Source organism: Mus musculus, chromosome 2, assembly GCF_000001635.26.
Source record: "Mus musculus strain C57BL/6J chromosome 2, GRCm38.p6 C57BL/6J".
NCBI classification, from domain to species: domain Eukaryota; kingdom Metazoa; phylum Chordata; class Mammalia; order Rodentia; family Muridae; genus Mus; species Mus musculus.
In genome coordinates this window covers 28115578-28135748 of record NC_000068.7, presented here as the reverse complement: position 1 = coordinate 28135748, position 20171 = coordinate 28115578, and the positions used below count along the sequence as shown (strand labels likewise).

The 20171-nt window shown below is 48.3% G+C and overlaps 1 long non-coding RNA gene across 1 annotated transcript in view; it reads right to left on the bottom strand.

Moving 5' to 3' along the window:
- Positions 1 to 1368: 1368 nt before the first annotated feature.
- F730016J06Rik overlaps positions 1369 to 20171 on the bottom strand; it is a 39036-nt gene continuing 20233 nt past the window's right edge. Inside the window, exons 4-10 of the long non-coding RNA XR_003953783.1 lie at positions 14079 to 14273; positions 13676 to 13801; positions 8992 to 9117; positions 8442 to 8586; positions 2838 to 8328; positions 1930 to 2109; positions 1369 to 1835 (exon numbers count right to left, since the gene is read on the bottom strand). This is a non-coding gene — a long non-coding RNA (RIKEN cDNA F730016J06 gene). The remainder of the gene's footprint in view (positions 1836 to 1929; positions 2110 to 2837; positions 8329 to 8441; positions 8587 to 8991; positions 9118 to 13675; positions 13802 to 14078; positions 14274 to 20171) is intronic.

The following is a 20171-nucleotide window of genomic DNA, read 5'->3' as shown; positions in this document are numbered from 1 at the left end:
AAGTTCCATCCTCCATGCACATCAAGGCTGATTCATGCCGGAGGCAGGACCAGACTCTCCTGTCGACATTGCGGGGCTGGGTGATTTTTTTGTTCCAAGTACATCTGGCTTCTGCCTAGTAGATACCAGCAGAAGCCATGATAACGGAAATCTCTAGATGTTGCCCCTGGTATCTGGTTTGGGGAGGTCTTCATCAGCTGAGAGCCCTCATGTTGGAGATTTCAAGGCTACCGATTATAATAAATAACAGCTCTTTCTTCTGAGAGGTTCTGAGAGGCTTTTAGGAACTTGGAGATGCTAGAGTGGGGACAATTTAAAATCTATGTTCCAACATACTCCCTATGTTAACAAGGTTGCAACACTGAAATCTCACCAAGCCACAAGCCAGTGTTTTCAAATACATATAACTATTCCACAAAGCGTTAACAATGTGAATAGATTACTACTCTTAAATATATATCAATAATATATATATACACGTATGTGTGTACAGTCAATAGCATATTGAATTTTTTTCACACTGTTTATCCAGCGTAATTTGCAGTTGGTCCATATTTGATTAAATACCATCATCTTTTATGTAGGAGTTACATAAGTAAATAGAAAAATCATTTACAGTCTGATGCTCTATGAAAAATTAATCTCAGGTCTGTCTCATGGTTCACACTGGGACTTGCTAGGGACGTGTGGTTAATTGGATATGGGGATGATGGGGGTGGCTGGGTAAGCCGAGAGCTTCATTTCTTTGTCATTTGGAAGATTCAGACATTTTCTACAAATGTGTGGATTAGGAACTAGAGCCAGTGATTATCCCATCATATATGTCTTCCAGAAGTTTCCAGGTAGCAAATTATTTGCCACACTGCTGGTTAGGAGCCTTCCCATGGGAAGTTAATTTCTTTGGTTTGACATGGCTGATGTTTGGTAGCAGGTGCAAGGTACTGATCATGGACCAACCCAGGCACTCCTGTCCACACCCAGTCTCAATCCTGGGCCAAAGGCAAGGGACAAGTTCTGACTCACGGTACCTTCCACTGTGGTGGCCCAGCTGTGTGCCCATAATCTGTGAGACCTTCTCCTCTGGACTGGTGCATCCAAATCTTGCCCACACAGAGTTGGTGCCAAGAGCTTTGTGATAGAGGGACCAACCCAGGGGTGGGAGGATGTGGTAGAGACCTAAAGAAATGGATTGCCTCTCAGAGAGAAATCAGAGCAGGCGAGTACCACCTGTCTCCAGGCCTGTGCTCTGAGCTCTCGAGGGTTTGGAACAGTTGCTGTACACCCTTCCCCTCCACTGGAGAACCCTTGAACCCACTGGGTGACCCCTCTTCCCCACCCTCCTGCAAGGATGATTTGTTCTTTGCCAGTTTTAGAAGCCAGAAGTGTGAAGGACAGGGCTGGCACCCTCCTCAGGCACTAAGGTGCACCTGACATGTCAGTGCAGAGGCCAGCCTCAGATTCTTCTTCCCCATGCATGTCTCTCACCTCTGGGTCTCCTATCAGGATACCTGCCATTGGTTTTAGGAAATCCATTTGATCTCGAGACTTTTAACCAAAAAGAATTTGTTTTCCCCGAATAAGGCCATGCTCACTTTCAAGGGACCCTTCCCAGGGAACCCAGTTCTGCACTGAGCCTTCCATCTGCTGCAGAGGATTGCTGCCAGCCCTCCCCTGGCTCCTTATGTCCTTCCCCACACAAATCCTTAGGCTCAGCTGCCCATTCCCCCCTTTGATCCTGAGAAGAACTAGCATAACCTGCTTGTGTTCAGCGTGACGCTGGATGCCAGCCCCTCCTGCCTGGACACTGGCGACCGACATGCCCGGAGGAGTCGTGTCTGAAAATGTGGAACAGGTTGTTGTTGATGATCTCCAAAGCTTTGCTCTGTGCTCATTCCCTCCCGTGGGTATGTCTGCAGCCTCCTTCTGTACCTGCTCAGTGGTGGATGAATGTCTTCAGGGAAGGTTGGCCATGTCCTACGAGGGACACTGTGTTCCGTGCCGACCCTGTCCTCTTACACCATACCACGAAGGTGACCAAACACAGGACAGAAGAACAGGAGACACCCTCCACTCTGCGGAGAGCTCCCAACCAGGAAGACTCCGTTTCATCTGTGCAGAAGTAGAGGAGAACAGGTTCACACTTGTGATAGCCACTTTCAACTCTGAGCAGTGTGAAGAACAAGGCCCTCCGAAAACACCCAGTAATAAATCCAAGACTTAAGAGAAATCCAGGCAGTTTTATTTCCCTTTCTACAGAACTGGTGCCTGTCCAAACAAAAGGCAAAATGTTTGACACACCAACTGAGCATAACAATAAATTCTACTGAGTGTTTGCTGGATTATAGTCTTCCTGGAGGTGGAAGCCCACCTGTGGTGGTTTGAATTAAAATGGCCTCTGTGGGCTCATAGAGGGTGTCGGTTATTGGGAGGTGTGGCCTTGTTGGAGAAAGTGTGTCACTGGGGAGGGGATTTGGGGTTTTGGAAGCCCAAATCAGGCCCACTGTAGCTCTCTGTTCACAGCAATAGAAATCTTAACCAAGACAGAAGTTGATACCAGAGACTGGGGTATTGTGTGATTGCCTGAAGGCCTTTTGTTTGGGGAATGTGGGTTTAAATTAGGAAAGCAGTTGAACACTTTAAGTGGGGCTTAATAGGCCGTACTCACAGGCTCATGGAAGACAGTGGTGCGGAGGATGACTTGAACTAGGGGGGCTGACTCAAGAGGTTTCAAAGGAGAATATTGGTAAGTGACCTGTGTAGGCAGTTGGGGCATTTTGAAGCAGATTTTATCCCAGTGCCTTCCAATGGCTACTACTGCACCCAGGAGGGCTATGTACCTGAGTAGCCCACTCCTGCTTGCACCAGCTATCCATCTATCCATCTGCTGGCTCTTTAAGTTGTCCCAGACTGCCTTCCTGGCCCAGTCCTCACTTCCTGCTGAGATGTGTAAAGTTCTCTGCTCCGGTCTCTCCTCGTCTCCTCTGGTCATTTCATTCCAGCCCGACTCTTCTACTGCCTTGGGAACTATATACTGGTCACTGTCTAATACTCCCCCCCCCCCACTCTTTCCCCATCCCTAGATGTGTCTCATTCATGGGGCCTCACCCTTAACAGGAATTCAGTAATCTTAATATGGTTCAACTCTTGGGGTCAACAAAAACAGAGACACAAGAATATGAACTATGGAATGCTGATGGGGGGGGGGGTGTCCTAGGAGACGGTTCTCTCTTCGACAACGCTACCAACAGATGGGACCCTCAGAACCAGATCTTCTTGTGAAGGTGACTAAGCCCAACTGAACTAGGGGCCTTGATAGGGAGACACCCTGGGCAGTTTATTCGCTACAAGTGAGGAATAGCCAGAATGTGCTAAACCCAACGGAATGCCTCTGAGCCAGCAGTGAATCATCTTAATTAGCACTCTGAGTAAGTTCAAGTGGATTCTGCAAGCGTTAGCAGCTCCAATTATTCTGTGCCCTAAGCTACTGCTATGAGGTTACATGGCAAAGCCCCATGGGAACTTCTAAGGTGAGTGAGAGAGAGTCCATAGCACTGTGCCCACACTGGCAAAACAAGTGTGCAATCAGTGAGGTCTGAGGAAGGGTGCCACACTGAGGTGTGAGTGGACCTTGCTCCGGTAAAATCTGCTCCTCAATTCAGGACCAGGCTCTGAGATAATTACTGTGCTGAGAACAGCCTGGGACATGTAGCCTTGCCAACAGAGACCTACTCAGGGTCTGTGAAGAGGTTGCTTCCTAGCAACCATGGGCCAGTACATTTGCTTATTGTACCTGTGAATTTGGGCAGGTCTTGGTTAGGTCAAGTGTCCACCTTGTCTCCCAGGCTCTGAAGACAATACAGCCCATCGTGACATCTCGGCTGTGGACAATGTCAGGCCTAGATCTCAGTATATGACTTGGCTAAGGTCAACCTAGAGCAGGCTGTTTCACCTGTTGCTGAGTGGCTGAGCCACTTCAGAAACCCAGGATGCAGAAGGAAGATGGGATTTCTGTCTATTGCTACAGTCAGAACTGAAATGTACCAGGACTGCCCCTGAGGGACCAAAGCTGTTTGTGCTGGTTACTCACGTTCAGGTCTGACCCAGGGCTCATATTTTGTTCAACACTCACATTCTGCTCTCTCTAGTCCTGGCTCCAACATCTGATCCTGCTTTGCATTTGTAGTCTTGGGGTTTGTTTTTATTTATCCTCCCCATCAACCTCTTTCTTAGGACCCTGTCCCCATGGGAACATCAGTAAACAACAAGTCCACACAGCCTCTGGAGGGCTGAAACTGTGTTTTGACAACGAAGTACATCATTCTCTTGAGGTCTGCGAGCATTTATAAATGGAGGAAAGGAAGAGGGCAGGAGAGATGGAAAGAGAGTGGGTACTTACTTCAGATCCTATGGCACTCATAGCAGGTGGCATTCTCATCTAAGGCTGAGGCACCTGTGCCTCAAAGCTTTAGGCCTCCTTTGGTTCCAAGGGCTTGCTAAGATTCTGGAAACACCTCTGTGTCCAAGCCAAATTCCTAGCCTCTTGACAAGTCCCTGTTAAGACCTGAGTTCTGAAGTTGACTAGTCTAGCCTCTAATGGTGTTCCTGACATCCAATAGGCAAGTGGCCTTGGTAAAGTGCGTGTGTCTTGGGACCACTTTTCTAGAATGTCAAGTATATGGTGCTACACAGAATGATTATGGGGTGTTTGAGGTCGAACTCACCTCTGGGATTTTGTCCTGGGACATCCAGGAAACACATGGTAATGGAGATAGGACCATGCTAGGAGAAAAGGGCTCAGTTTCATAGGGGATATAAGCAAAGCACAGACTTCCCTGGCTAGAACCCACGTACCGAGTTGGCTATGTAACGCCTCCTTCCAGGCATAGATCACCATCATAGACCTTCAGCCTCCCTGAGCTGCCTCAACTAGGGGTGTTCTGGGAACATGAGCCCAAGAAATTAGAAAGGTTCACAAGGGTATGCTTGAGCCAAGAAGATGACAGCCTACCTTTTGGGAGGGGAGAGATGAGGCATAGGAAGAGCATTCTGGTATATGTACTTAAAAGATTTCCCCACGTCAGACTAGGAGGACTGTTAACAGAGATGAGAGCTTAACTCATGATGGGGCAGAAAGTTGTCCCATGTTGGGGCTGACATAGGGAGCCTCTTCCACAGATAGACAATGAGAGGTCTTGAGGCCAACTGGGACACGTGTAGGCAAGGCCTGAGAGACGGGAACTTTGCGGACAGAACTTGGGCAGGTTGTTGGTGGGCAAATACAGTGTCCAGACTGCATTCCCATCCTGCCTTTTATTATTTATATAACTAAATGTCTAGGTTGACAGTGCTCCCTCCAAGAGCCAAAGAAGGCACGAGAAGTCTTCTTTTGCACTGTTGGTCAGGGTTGTTCAAGAGACTGCCCCAACATACTGCCTATTACCGTTGCCCTTGGCTGTCTCCCGGAGGTAGAAGGTAATTATCTACTGCTGAGGACACCATATACTTCAGAGGCCCCTGATCTGGAATTGGCCTGAATGTTTCCTCCCTGAGGAGTAGCTGTCATGGAACCAGAAGATTCCAAACAAAGAATGAAACTAACATTCCTGCCCAGCGATACCACCTATGAACCACAATAACCAACATTGCACAAGAACCTTAAGGGTACAGTGGCACACATACCTTGTTTGTAAGCAACAATTCTCTTCTTGGACTTAAAATCTGCTCAACAAGAGGAAAACGGTGCCTGGTATTGGTAACCTAGCCATTTATCCAGGGTTAGTAAAGTCATGAATCTGAAACCACAACTTTACTAAACTGGCATAATCCATGAGTGCACTCTAAATATTTATCGCTATACCCACAGATAAGTGTAGGCCTTACTCCTCATCAGGGAAATGTCTCTTTACAACAGAGATCATTACGAGAAAACTGCAGCCCAGTTGTGAAGCCCAGTCTCAAGAGATATATCTATAACTCAACTCCCTCACCTGAGACTCAGGGAACATTGTAGAAGACAGGGTGGAAAGATTACAAGAGCCAAGAAAACAGGGCATTTGCTGAGAGGTGATGTGTCCTAGTAATGTCAGAAGCAACACCAGTGTGACTGCCTAAGTAGGAACTGAACAAGGACAATTATAATCGTCATGCCTAAGCAGACAGGGAAAGCTCACAGGGCCTCAACACTACACAAAGAACTAAGAAATGCTCAGAGCAGGGGAAATCGGCTTCCCCAAGGAAGAGCACACCAATTGTTTATTCAACACCAAACAGCCCTGAAAACATCTAAGTAACATTATACAGACTGAGTTCATATGTATTTAGGAACACACACACACACACACACACACCAACTAAGAAGAAAGAGGCCATGAATTTGGAAACTATCATGGAGTGAGTATAGGAGAAAGGAAGGAGAAAGAAGGGAGAAATGATGTTATTATACTATAATCTCAGAAAATGAAATTTTTTTTTAAATTGAAAATGCTTTAAGGACTAAATGCAAAGCTATAGAAAGGCATCACTGTTCATTATGGAAAGTGATAATGCTGCTATTCCCTGGGTGTTTAGCCAGTGACAACTCTGGGCAGTGGTGTTGGTATTGGGTTGGCGAGGAGCTATATATGAGATAACTGAGGGAAACTACACTTGTGGCTTACAGTCGGGAGATCTGGGTCTTGCAGCCAGAGGCTCCAGTGGCCCTGGGGTCCTGTGTCTTCCATGCTGATACTAGCACGGCAGGCTGGTGATTGACCTCCATGACTGAGTTTCTCCATTCATCCCATGAAAGCATCCTATGGGCACATCCTCTGCTTATGGGATCCTGGGAGACTTGGCTGTAGTCACAGTTTTGTACAGGCACATAGTGAGTGCTCTGCCACATTGGTTGCTTTGCTCTGGTCTGCTCTTGCAGGCTTGGATAGGATGCAGATCAGTCTTGTAGAAATCTTTTTAGGACACTCACTAGTGTTTTAGGCCCACCATGTTCAGAACATGAAGTCCCCCTCAGAGACCCTTCCCAGCTCTTCACCTTAGATGGAGGGCCTTTGTCCTTGGGTAGGTCCACTGAGCTAATTCCGATGCTTCTCACTGTTCATCTGCAGAATAGACTGTTGGGATTCTGTCCCAGGGAGGGCTTTCTTTTGACTCTGTTTGGACACAGGCCTCTGGCTCGGAGCACTTGAAGGTTCAGGGAGGACGTGAGAGACATGCCTCTCACGATCCAAGAAACCCAGCCATTGCCTTCTTTAACTTCGTATGGAGAGGATTTGCAGCTTCCATGGCAAATTAATTTTAAGATTTAATGCTTAGTTAAATAGACTCAGGGAGCCCTTGTAGAGAGTTTTTATGTTCAGTGAAGAAACCAACACTGGATGTCAGCAAGGGTGCTCACTCCTGGGGTTCTGCAACTCCAGTCACACACCCACTACCCAGCCAGAGGCTTCCAGAACCCATCAGACCAGGACGTCCCTGGTGGTTCTGAGATTTTTGATTGCTAGCATGGCTGGAGTGGACAGAGCTGGAGTCACCAGCTGTAAAGAAACTTTCTCAGTATGGGAATCAAAGAGATTTCTTCTTCTTGGCCTTGAGTGGCAGGGGCGTTCAAGAGAGCCAGGATTGTAATATTGGGCAGTAGAACTTCTTCTGGCAGGTGGCAGGGGGTCCTTAGGGCACTGGGGTGTCCCTTTCACAGAGATTGTGGGATAACGCCTGTCTCTCCTCCTCTGGGCATGCATTTTGCTCTGACACCCACTCCTGGCCATTGTCTTGTATACTCCCTGAGATCACCCTCTTCAACCATGCACAAAACTGCTAAATAAATCTTTACTCCATCTACACAGCTCTCCACTATAGCGACCGAAAGCCGACCAAAGCACAAGGTAATCAGGATGACCTTCAACTTTCTGGAAGCCATAACTTGATGACCTGCAGCCTCCTTTTGGCATGTGACTATAGTCTCAGATCGTAGGAACTAAGGGAAGGGCTCCTTTTCAATCCACCAGTGTAGGCTTAGATTTTTCAAAACCTACTTTATTTAGGGTTCTTAAACACCTTTACTTCCCTTCTATCCCACTGTCCAGAGGTAGAGGAAGAAGACGGTTTGTAGGACAAGAGGGATTTCAATTTTGTGGTCAGGATATCAGCAGTCCAGCCCAAAACATCCACCATGAATCAATAGTGGCAGTCCAACCCAATCGGAAAACACCCAACATGATTCAGTAGCAGTGGCTTGATCCAGAAGAAACTGTAAGGCTCTGCCATGTCACCGTAAGTCCCCAGAAGTGGCGCAAAGCAACCAGATTACCACACAAAGCTCTTTGGTACTTCTTTCTTGAAAAAAATCACAACAAGCAGAGATCAGCCAAGACCAGTAAAGCTTTGCGAAGTGAACCAATGCAAGAGCATTTCCCCCCTCCCCCCACTGTCTGTGAGGTTATATTTACATTCATTTTAAACACCATGTTCCCTCTCCAGTGTCTGTTCCAGCAAAACGTCACATGCCCTCTCACAAGACAGCTTCCGGAAAAACGCCACGTGTCTGTTCTCAGCAAAACATCCGCTCATGTGTCTGCTTCAGTGAACTAAATCCTGTCATCAGTTTCCAGAAAAATATCACATGACACAACTGACTTGTTAGAGAAAGCAGAAATTTCCACTTTCACACCAAGGTAATCATTATTCCCAGTACTAGCCAACTGTACTGGGGAGAAAGAAGGGGGTGACGGAAGACTGCTGGACCCCATTCACAGGGCTTAGACACTGACAGCAGATGATGCAGCTCTGCATACGGCCAGCAGGCCAGGCCCACAGAAGCCGAGCGTGTTTCCAGCAGTGTTCCCAGCCCAGGGCAGTGCTGTCCCCTAGAGGGATGCTCTCCTCCCGCTCTTGGCCATTCAGGCTTCTGCATCAGCACAAGGCTCTTAGAATGGAAGAATCGTGATGTTACCTGGAGCCTAGCCCCTTGCCTGTTGATGGTTGATGAGAGACACTTACCATACTAGAGAGTCCTCACTTAAGGAGAAGGGGAATGGTCCAGGGACAGAAGCCAGTCATACATGTACAAGCGTGGTGGAGTTGAACTGAACCCACAAAGTATACATTGAAGTCCGAACCTGGTGGCTGTGAGAGACAAATGTGACCTCTCTGGTGCCACAGGTTATGGTAGGGCTGATAAGGAAAGAGATAGGGAGATACAAGGACAAATGAGGGAAGATAGCCAGGTGAGATGGAGCTGAGGCTGGGGAATATAGCTGAGCCAAGGCCAGTGTGTGAGCATGGCAGTGTAGACAATTTGATCAGGCCTGGGTGACCCCAGAGCGACTCTGACTTGGGGCTTCTGGCTACTCACACGGTGACATGAAATGTTGACTGTGTTGTGTCCCACCTCCGATCTGTAGTTATTTTCATGGCTACCCCAGAAAATGAAAAGTCTCTGGGAAGGCAGTTGTTCTGACCTCTCCTAGTCCAGCCTCCTCAGCTTCCACCTCTAACCCTAACCACCCAGCCTCCCCAAGCTTCAATCTCCAGCCTCTAACCGTAGGCTTTCAGACGTCAACCTTCTATTCCCAACCTATATCTTGGAACAAACCATCAGCCTCTTTGATCTTTAACCTTAACCTTTAACCTCCAGTCTCCAACTTCTCCAGTCATGGACCTCCAACCCTAACATTCAGTCTTGAATTTCCAGCGAGTCTTAAAGCTATGTCTTTTACCTAAAATATTTTAATAAAATATTTTTCAAATGGGAAGAAACTGAAGCTGGAGCGATGGCTCAGTAGTTTGGAATCCTGGAGGATACAGGTCTACGTGGTGACACATAAATATATGTAACCCTAGTTCCAGGGGACCCAAACCCATCTTCTCATCTTCTTGAGCACCAGACATACCTGGGGTGTACATACATACACACATACATACATACATACATACATACAGGCAAAATACACATACACGTAAAATAAAACTTTAAATAATTAAAAATGAGCAGACAATTTGGAGTTGGTGTCACTTAAAGAGAACACATCCCTCAGTGTGTTTCCAGAAAGTGTTAGCTGAGCGGGTAAAATGATCCTGAGCATGGGTGGTACCATCCCATGGGTTGGAGTCTGAGTGTGGGTGGGAGTCTGAGTGTGGGTGGTACCATCCCATGGGCTGGAGTCTCGGACTGACTCCTTCATGCTCTTGTTGACACTCCCCCATGGTGTAGTGTATATAACCTCAATGGGGGTTTCTACCCGGCCTTTGATCATTCAGTTCCCAGTAAAAGATGCAAATATATTTATAAGATGTAATTAGCACTAGAGCTGGGCAAATACTTCGCTCTAAGGAAGTATTTACTTTCCTGTCAATAACCCTGAGTTGCCATGTTCCATCTGGGATGCTCTTAACCCTAATTGCCCAGCCCTCATGGCCATGTTTTCATGATTCACCTACCCCATGGCATCCTCTCCTCTCTCCACATTCTTCTCTTCCCCCTTGTGGTGGTCCCACCTTAGACCACAAGCTCAAGAATTGAAACTCCTTTTACCTCCCTTATGCCCAACTATTGGTTGTAGGCATCTTTATTCAACAGATAGTTTTAAATTAAGGAGCAAGGTTACATAGCATCACTTAGTGTATGTGATTTCCTCATCCTGGGGGGCAAGTAGACCTTGGAGGCCAGTATTTAGCATTGCAATTCATAGCAACAGACCAAACTTGGGGACACCTCCATCATCTTGGATGAACCTCAACCCATGAGCCAAAACAAACCGTTCCTTTCTTAAGTTGTTCTTGTTGGCTGACTCATCAAAGCAGTGAGAAAAGTAACTAAGACAGAAAGTAAGGTACCCAAGCTCACCCAGGACTCAGGTGCAAGGCCAGGGACCAGCACTGCATAGGGACAGGATCCTGGCAAAAGCTGCTTGCCCCTTCCATCAGCTCCCTCGTCTGTAGTTGCAGAATACCTTATCCCTGGGCCAGGCCATGGTGGAGACGACCCTGGAAAGGCTTAACTCAGTCAGGCTCCTCCGAGCTACTTGAGCTAGACCTGTACCTTGGCCATTCACAATCATGCCCTGCTGTGACTCCTCCACCCTTGGTTTCTGGTTCCAGCCACTCTTTGACTTCTATCGGCTGTCATCCCAAACAGTAGCTCACCTTTAGCAGGGGCAGGCTTATTCCTCGGTAGCTTCCCCTCCCCCAGTCTGCTCTCACTCTGGGCACTTGTTACTGTCCTGCATTTGAGTGGATCTCAGTCCCACACCACACTCTCCGATCTGCTGCCAGAGCCTGAACAAAATTACTCTTGCTATTTTTACCAAAAATCCAATGCAATTTTGTTCCCTTACACAGCCAAGGTTTTGTATCTTGGACAGTGTCTTGCAGGTCAGAGGACGAGTGTTTTTAAGCACTTTGCAGAATTGCTGTAGCCTGTGTTCTTGCTGTCCATTCGTCCTGTGGCCTTCTGCTAGCCTGTCTCTTGGGCACTCTGAAGTCAGGAGATTCTGAGGCCAGGCCTCCCCTCCTCTGCATCATCACCCCCACACACCAGCCTACTCCCCCTGGCCCTCCAGTAGGCTTCAGAAGGAACCGCCTCCATGTCTATAATTATAGCCCGCACCATGCCCTGGATTGCTATGGTCTGCTATTTTTACTTTTGCACTGAGGTTTTTGTCTTGTTCCTACCTCAGGTGCAAGGACACATGCTGGGCAGATGTCACTCCTCAGATCTGAGGTCATCCTAAGAGGCTGCCCCACTTCTCCAGACAGTTATGCCCAGGATGAGGCTGTCAGGAGTTGGCAGCCTGATACCCCCAAGGAGGACTTTTGCTGGGAAGCTGTGTATTTAGGTGGAAAAGCCAGCACCTTTGTTTTTGTCTGTTTATGAGCATAATTTCAGATGAATATCAATGACCCCAACCCCACGACAGTACAGGGATGTCACAAACATCCTGGTCTGTTTACATGTGGCAGATGTTTTCCTGTATGTAGTTCCTGGAACCTGCTCTGTATTCTATACCAGGTGCCACGCCTTCAAGACTACAGCCTCCCACTGCTGCAGAGCAGGTAAGAGGGTCATCAATGTCACCACTGAAGACAACATTTAATCACAGTGGCTTAGTACACATGGCTTATGTTAGAACATCAGACCAGAGACTGCTCAAGTTCAGCCCTCCCTGTCTCCATCCTCAGTTGATTCTGGGATTCTTATTGCTACAGGGAGAGGGAGGAAAAGGGAGAGGGGGAGAGCAGGAGGAGAGGAGAGCAGCAGGGGGAGGGGAGGAGGGAAAGAGAAAGAGTGAGAGAGATCAAGAGCCAGAGCCAGAGCCAGAGCGAGCGAGCGAGCGAGAGAGAGAGAGAGAGAGAGAGAGAGAGAGAGAGAGCCTTCCTAGTCTGATGTCAGGGAGTGACAGACACTATTTCCCCCTAAGGAAGCCCACAGACCAGGCAGCCAGGCTCTGGTTATCAAAGGGCAGCACATCCCCCACTCACACCAGCTACCTCTCAACCAGATATCCCTTCCACCTTTTCACTCCTTCCCTGGGATTTGCCCCCTCCTCCCAGCTGCCCAGGAATCAGGGACAGCTAGCTACAGGCTTGTATCTTGGAACCTTCCCCTTTCCTCTGAGACCCAAAAAGGACTCCTCACCCCCACCCCCAACCCCGCTTGCTTCCTGAACTTTCATTAGGGTCTGCTTCATGCCATTGTCTGCTTTTCTATATGACTAAAAGATCCTGACAGAGAGTAAAAAATTATTTAAGCCCCTAGACCTGTGTCCAAAATAGCCCCATTGTTCCAGGATGCCAGGTGTTTGTGGTTTTTGCCTTTCTATAGCCCAGTGCCAGGTGTTTGTGGTTTGTGTGTCTATATAAATCCCTTACCCCTTGAGCTTGTTGTCAATTCCTCTACCCCTGCGTGGGATACAAGTCAACCCTAGTGCACTGGACTTGTTTGTCTGTGTCTCGTCCTTCGTTTTCCCGCCCCCTTGAGCTCATGGTTGACTCCTCTACCCTTGTGTGGGATAAGAGTTGTCCCCAATGCACTGGTTTTTCCAGAATAAACCTCTTGCAGTTTGCATCAAGACCGATTCTCGTGAGTGATTTGGGGTGTCGCCTCTTCTGAGTCAGAACGTGGGGGAGTCCTCACACTGTGGGTCTTTCGTGACCGTGGAACTATTAACTTCCTACCCCACAAAGGACTATCTGTCTCAGTGTTATCCTTGAATCCCAAACCCAAATATTTCATGTTAATAAAACAAATTAAACTGGCAGAACTGGAGAAGACTTCCCACAGACTTCGGATGCCAGGAAGACTTTCTGAATGCATGAGGCTCAGGGGAATGTACAGGAGTGACCCAAGGCCCCGAAAGACTGTAGCATTCCCCAAAGTCCTGGAAAACAAAGGGAGTTACAAGTCCTCAGCACAGATTCATCATGAATAGAGAAAAAGTCAGGAGTGGTCTGAAGCTTGGGCGTTCCTGGTCACCAAAAACAAGTCTCCATAGTAAGGTATCCTAAAATGACCTTGACACCGAGGGCCACTGCTCACAGCCTTGAAAGTCTTCCTCATGGATTGGTACCTCTGCCACCATAATAAATGTCCCCTTCCCTCTCCTGAGACTTCTGTGTCCCACCATGCCTCCATCTCTCCTTCCCTACTGCCTGTCCTTCCAGGCTTCCTGGGCTGACTCCTGACCTCTAGGGACTGGCTTGTATTTTCAGTAGTTGGACTCTGTGGCTCCCTTGGGTCAGCACGATGCCGCTGTGACTCAGTGCTGGGTAGTCCGTCAGGAGTTGGTCCAGTTCCATGCTGAGCTGGGGCCTGTGGGTTGGTGGGCTAGTTACAGATAGATAGCCACTGGGGCTGTCATGTTTTGAGCAGCATGAGAAAGCTAGCGTGAGCTGGACTGTAGGCTTTCCACAGACACCGACTCCATAGTTCTGGGTGAACGTGTCTGAGAGGAAGAGAACAGGCTTCTTGGTTATCTTATTGGGTTCTTACCTTCCACCCTTCCAACCCATATTCCATCCACATTCTTTTCCACCCCGCAACAGGAAGTAGAAGAGAGAGAAGGTTAGAGAGGAGAGGAAGTACAGACCTCTTTAGACTACGTCCTGCTCATTAGGGGTGTCCCGTTCCTTGGTGACAAGTCCAATCTCTGTCATCAGGATAGCTCCAACCAGAAATTCAGCAACAGCAAAAGCAGCAGCAGCAGGGGGAGCGGCAGCTGCCTCCGGCTCTCCTGTTTATACCCTCTCCAGTCTTCAGAACTAAACCAAACATCCTGTCCCTGCTAGAGCACAAGGCAATCACAGTCAGCAGCTGTGGACAATCTGAAGCAGCCTCATATCCCACACCTGGGATTAAGACAATAACATACTCACTAACATAACTGGGTTTTTAAAGAGACCAAAATTCTCACTATGGTTTTCAGTCTGCTGCACTATGTGCCTCTTGAGAGCCGAATCGGACGCCTCGGGGTTTTCCACATGTGCACAGATGCTTGGTCTGCTCGGGGCATCTAACAGACCCTTAGGAAAGCCTATTAATGGGGCCATTTTTATTACTAATTATTAGTATCATCATTATCTTCGTGTGTGGATGGATTGGGGATGGGGGCAAGGTTATCAGACGGCATCCTTGGATGTTAGTCCTTGCCTTCCGCCTTGCCTCAGGCAAGGTTTGTTTGGTTGTTTGCTGCTGTGCACACCAGATTAGCTGGCCCACAAGCTTTCAGGGATTCTCCTGTGTCTACCTCCCATCTCACGGTAGGAACATGGGGATTATAGATGTTATGATCTCATCCACTGCATACGGTTCTGGGATTCAAACTTACGTCCTTGTAATTATCACACCAGCCAGAATACCTCTGTTTGATGAGTGTCCAATGATGTTGGCTGGGCTATTAATCTGTATTTCTGTGAGATTAAACATCTTCACTTGCACATTTTTATGTGGCTAGTTTGCTTGGGAAGTTGTCTGTTCGAATCTTTTTGCCCATTCACTTAATTGGCTGTTTGCCAACTGGCATTGGGTCTTAGAGTTTAAAGTGTTGTCTTCCAGGAGTTTGTTGGTGGTTATTCCCTGCCCCTCCCCCATCTCTCTCTCTCTCTCTCTCTCTCTCTCTCTCTCTCTCTCTCTCTCTCTCTCTCTCTCTCTCCCTTTCCCTTCTGTGTGTGCAAGCGCATACGTGACTGAGTGCGTGTACCCATGGAGACCAGAAGAGGGCATCATCTCCCTTGGAGCACAGTCCGTGCACTCTGCTCTCTTCCTGGTATACATACTATAGTCCTGGCATCACCAATATTTTGCGATTTCCATCGCGACTTAGGTGTTCCTTTGCACTCAGGGCATCTGTGCGGGAACTCTGGTCTCGCTACACATTGCTTGTCTTCAGCTAGTCTCCATGCCTCCCTCAGTCTTGCATCTCTCACGTCTTCAAAACCAATGCCACCTGGATGTCATTGCCAAGTTCTGCAGGCAGCTGACAACCCCTGGAAACAACTGGGTGAGGGGTAGAGAAACCCTTCAGGTTAGGCTTTCTCATGATTCTTCACAGACGAAGCCTGGGGGCGGGGGGGGGGGGTGTAGGTCTGCCTTCTCTACTGTTCCAGTGCAGTGTATGAGGCGCTCTTCAGCAGTGGGGAGACAGTCACAGCTGCTTTTCCATACCAGCCTGAACACTCCCTGGTCCCCTAGTTTCCTGTTAAACAAAATGGTCTATCATGTCTCAATTTAGCTTCACATAAGTTCTTGAGACGCAGGCAGAATGAAGCCAGGTTCTTGGCCAAAATTTCACGCTAATGGTTCTAGTCAAGTTCCCAACAGTTATTCCTCCCTCCAAACCCTCACGAGCTGGGTCTCCACTGTTCATGGTTTCCTTGTTTCTCAGATGAACCTAGGACAATGTGCAGTATAGAGTCAATGGTTCTGACCCTGGAGATGTCCTCCCATGATTGCCCCGGGTGCCCTGTAGCCTATGGACTCACTCTCTGGTTCAGGCGACCAGCCACGTTTCTTCCTTTTGACTGATTTCCCCTTGGCCTCGGCAGCCTGAGCACACATTCTTGCTGATTCATAGGAAACTCTGAATCAAGCAGGAGAATGGTCTCTTCTGATTTCATGGGTGTACGTGGGAGCCTAGAACTGGACTTCTAGTGTCTTCCTCTGTTGCCCTTGAGACAGGATCAACCTAGACTCATCCTAAGAGCTTGGGACTTTTTGTCCCCTAAGCTGGAGGCCAACAAGCTCCAACGATCCTTCCATCTTTGTGTCCCCTCCCGCCCTTCACTGCTAAGCTTACAGACTTGCATGGCCACCCCTGGCATTTCATGCAGCCACTGAGGGTTCTCACGCCTGTGCATGAGTGCTTACTTGTTGAGCCATCACCCCAGACCCCACTGCCTCCTGGGTAATCTGTTTCAGGGACTCCAGCTTCTTAGTCCTCCCGGACCCTCAGCTGCTTCCTGTGCTTTGGAGCGGGGATACAGGGCTCCCCTTCTCCAGGCAGAAAGCAAAGCTTTGGTCAGGTCTTCTGCTTCTTATCCAACTGGCAGGCTACTGCTAGATCTGTTTTGCCCAGCTTTCTCTCTCTTTTTTCCATGTTATTTAAAGTTGTCTCTGGAGAGAGAGGCTCTGGCTATGGGTGCTCTATCTCAGCTGAAAGCTGCTTTAATTTTTTTCTGCTTTAACCAATAAAGGTTTTACTAGAAATATTTATTCAACAAATATTTATTTCTACAATGTCAACATGCCTAGTACTGGCTTGGGCATGAGGAGGTGGGGCTGTGAAGACAGACAGAACCCCAGTCCTCCGAGGTGAGCCAGGCATAAGCGAGCCTCACAATTAGCTATTTAATTACCATGGTGATAAGTAAGGCTTATAAAAGCTGACAGCATCTGAGCAAATGTGGCAAAGTTGACCTGATTATTTATGAAAGGTTTGTTTTGGAAAATAGACTATAATGAGTTCATTTGCAGGATGAGGCAGAGAGATTCTCCTGGAGTCCCAGGAGAGAAGCGAGGGAGCCTTGGATGAAGGGAGTGGGGAGTGGATCCCCACCGGGTGCTGTCCTACCAAGTGGTAACTGGCTCTGCCTGGCAGCCTGCCAGATGTCCATCCAGCACATGTGTGCTCACAGGTGGAGCAAGGAAGATGGCGAAGGCACTCAGGTGGAGGTCCCCAGGCATCTACCGGCAGCTGCCCACTCCCTGCTCACTTTTATTTTCTAGTAACCCACATGCTGAATTACAAACATAAAATAGCCCCTGGGAACCCAACCTGCTGGACTTCTTCCCTTCAGGTGGGGAAAGTGGGGGCTGGCGATGGGGAGAATATCAACCAAGACCACATGGGGAGATGAGGCTGAAGTTAGAGTCCCTGCCTGCGGAGTTCCAGAGTAAGAGGCTCTCACGTGCCTCTTCCCTCCCTTAGCCACCATGCCTACCTGAAAGTGAATCCTGTCCCTGTCTGGTGATGCTGCAGAGTGTGGTGCTGGAGCAGACTCTGTGCTGTGCATGTTAGCAGCCCCTCCTCTCCAGCACCACTGATCTCTTCTGAATGCTCTTGCAGGGATCATCCCACCAACAGCCGCCGGCAGAGACCATTACATTTATTATTCATACCAAGGAGGGTTTCGGGGCAGCTGGCACACACTAACTGGGAAGCACATTATTGTTTCATTAAAGATTGATCACACATGCAGCTGGTCATTTAAATAATGGCTCTGCTGACACTGTTAATTGAATGATAAACGATTCCACCCCTGCCCCTCTAAGTCAATATCAGCGCTACTCCAGAAGAGCACAGCCTGTTCTCTGGCAGTGGGGCTAGGGAAGGCCGGGGGTGGGGCAGGTCGTTCTGGTTGCACACAAGGTGCGTTTGGGGGTCACAGAGGCCAGGCAGGAGCATTTCATACTGCCCAAGTGTTCAAGAACCTGTGCACAGCTGCCGAGAGCTCAGCTGAGTTCAACTTCTCCACAAGGAACTTGATTTAATTTAATAAGACAGATACTGTGTGTGGTTTAATGCCACTTCATTACAGAAGCAGACTGATGGAGGCTCAGGGTGTTAGATAGCACACTGGGCATCATGGACCAGTGCAGTTCTTCTGGAGTGGATGGGCACCACAAACTGCTGGGATAGAGGGAGGCATCAGGGAGCGAGATTGTGTCACTCACTCGCTCACTAACTCATTCATTCATTCATTCACTCATTCACTGCTCATGCATTCATTGACTCATCCCATTCACTGATTCCCTCATTCATGCACTCATTCTCATTTGTCTATTCATCCATTCATCACTCACTCATTCATTGATTCACCCACTCACTCATTCACCCTTCCTCATTCACTCATTCATTCTTATTTGTCTATTCACTCATTCCTTCATCAGCTCACCCATCTTCACTTGTTCAGTTCACTGTTTAGAGTCTCTAGAGCTGTGAATAAACACCATACTCAAAGGCAACTCAGAAAGGAAAGGGTTTAGTTTTAGCTTACACCTCCATAGCACAGTACATCATGGAAGGAACTCAGGGCAGGAATCTGGAGGCAGGAGCTGATGCAGAGACCATGGACGGTGCTGCAGAGGCGTTCTCTCCACGGCTTGCTCAGCCTGCTGTCTTGTAGCACCCAGGGCCACCAAACCAGGGGTGACGTTGCCCACAGTGAGCTTGGCCATCCTATATCAATCATCTCTCAAGAAAATGATCCACAGGCTTGCCCACAAACCAGTCTAGTGGGAGTATTTTATTTTATTTTATTTTTTAAGTTGAGGTTTCTTAATTCTAAATGACTCTAGCTTGTATGGAGTTGACACAAAGTCAGCACATCCATTTCCTTACCCGTTCATTCATTGATTCATCGACTCATTGACTACTCATTCATTCATGCACTTGTTCATTCACTCACTAGTTCAGTAGTTCATACACTCATTCATTCATGGACTCATTCATTCATTCATTCATTCACTAATTTATTCATGCCCTTGTTCACTCACTCATTGATTCCTTGATTCATTCACTCATTCAGAGCTCCCTGGGTCTCATTTTGTGAATGTGTGTGACATAAGACCTCCTCTTTAAAACTGTTGTTTAAGAGGTAAAGGAGGACGATTGGACAACTGAGCAAGGGCTGCCGAGGGGACGCCTCAGGTACCTGCGTGTGAACATAAGGAGGGGAAAGTGCAACAGAGTATTGCAGGACAAGCATTTCTGAAAGGAGAGTAGTCAGCACCATCCTCCAGGTGCACAGAGCCCATATTGGCTGCCAGGCCTTTCCTTCCTTGGAGGGCAAGAGCTGGAGTGTGGAGTGACCTGAGAAAGTAGGGTAGAGAGTCAGGCTGGAATCCTGGCAATTACAAATCTCCAGTGTGCTTTGTGTCCGGGCAAGGCTGCAGATGGGTGGCATGAAGCTGGATCTGACAAGCAGCCTCCAGAACCCAGGGCTGATACTGACCACTGTGCTTTCTAGTGGAGCCGTGACTGTGGGTCTGGGCCACCTGGGCCATTTGAAAGAAGCAAGCCATGACTGGCACTCCTGTTGCTTGCTCCTCTACAGGTTTCGTGGAGGAGGTGGCCTTTGTGCGGACTACACAGTGGCCTGTTCCAAGGACAGAAGCATGCCTGAGCCTCTTCCCTCTCCCCATACTGAAGATGTGTTCTGCTGGGAATTTCCAGTGAAGTTAGGTCTCATATCAGACTCTCTGCCCTCCCTCTGCACATCCTGGGCCAGTGTTCCTTCCCATTCACACCTCTTCCTGGATGTGTCTGGCTTTTCCAGCTGAGCAGCCTGGCACTGGCAGTCTTTCCAACTCAGTTGGACCTGGACCTGTCTAGTCCAGACTGATGCCACCAAGGAGGTGGTACATGGCCATCCCTCCCTATCCTCACAGAGACTAGGGGCAGCAATGGGCTGAGTTACACCCAAAGGGCTCTGGAAATGACCTTTATACACTTCCCCCAGGGAAAACCCTGCCTCCTCAGAGTGATCAAGACATAGAAGATGGTTAGAAGGTGGGAGCAATACCCATTACTGACACTGTGTGTGGCATTCTATTTGGCTTACGGTAACTCTGAAAAAACACAGTGGTCAATGCCAGGGTCTCAGGGTCAAGGTGGGTGGTAACAGTGTGCTCTGCCCCTGGATTAAGGATGAGCCTGACCATTGGGCATGGGAAGAGGTTGGGT